The sequence below is a fragment of the Morone saxatilis genome, unplaced genomic scaffold (assembly GCF_004916995.1).
Source record: "Morone saxatilis isolate NCDOM2014 unplaced genomic scaffold, NCSU_SB_2.0 Contig18, whole genome shotgun sequence".
Taxonomy (NCBI): domain Eukaryota; kingdom Metazoa; phylum Chordata; class Actinopteri; family Moronidae; genus Morone; species Morone saxatilis.
In genome coordinates, this window is record NW_023339740.1 from 19435137 (window position 1) to 19436412 (window position 1276).

Genomic DNA, 1276 nt, shown 5'->3' on the forward strand with positions numbered 1-1276 from the left:
TCTGTAGCTCGACTTGCTACAGTGCTACTTGTTGTTTTCATGCACACATCTGTTCTGTTTTTCTGTTGTGTCTGTGGATGTGTTTGTCCGTCTCCAATTCCTTTTGGATGTAGAACGTGTTGATATATTTCATACACTTGATTCTGAACAAACCCATAATGTTCTGTGAGTCTGAGCATGTACCTGTTAGAGATAAACACAAAAGGCTGTTTCTGTCCATGTTGCACCTGCAGGTTTATCAGTTGTCTGTTATTTTCAATTAGAATGCTTTATGCTCTCTCAACAGTGACAGTTACCAATGAAACACATTACTGTCATTCTTTCATCTCATCTCATCCTCCTCTCCACTCCTCTCCCTTTTGCATGGTCTCATTTTGCTGTCCTCTCAGCAGATGGGCCAGACACACACTGGTGGCTCGGTGTGCAAAGTAAGTAGTGAGGCAGTGTGTAGTTTGACTAGTGTGTGCCTGTGTGTGCGCTGGCTACACGCAATTTCTCTCTCTCTCTCTCTCTCTCTCTCTCTCTCTCTCTATGTGTGTCATGATTGTGTTTATGTTAGTGTGTGTGCGTGTGTATGTTTTGACAGGTGGCAGTGGAGGTGGTAATGCCACCAGCAACACACTCGGAATACATTTCCATTTCTCTCGCACCCCATCTCATTTAATAGTCATCCTGGTGGCTTCTGCGTTCAAACCCACTTATGCTAATGTGTTTAGGGTATCAGGCTGCTTGTTCTTCAACCATTTTATATTACCTATATTGACCATCACTTCACTACCAATAATTGTGCAGATAACTGTTATCTACTGGCAGGAAATGCAGGACTTACAGATGGGCAGAAAAAAGTGAAGAGTCTGCAGAATGTGAAAGGGGGATAAAAAAAAAGAGAAATCAATAGAATGTAAGCAGTTTTCCGACTCTTGAGAAAAGTTCATGAAAACAATGATGCCTTTCTGCAAAGCACAGTCATTGAAACATGCAAAGTTGGGAACATTACTGATGCAGATACAAAATGCACCATAGATCTTTGTTCTTAAGATACAATGAGCGTTAGTCCAGTTTTTCCCCACTTGCTTTGTTTTTAAGCAGTTTTGTGTTTATTGTGAGATAGGGGCTTAACTTTGAGGGGACTATCAATGGAACATTATTGTCGGACTATCGATGATGTGTCATTTGCATATACAGCCTAACATCAACAGGGCCAGACAGAAAATATGATTATCCTGGGTTAAATTACTGAATAGCCTTCTAATCAACCAACTCATATTTCATTTCT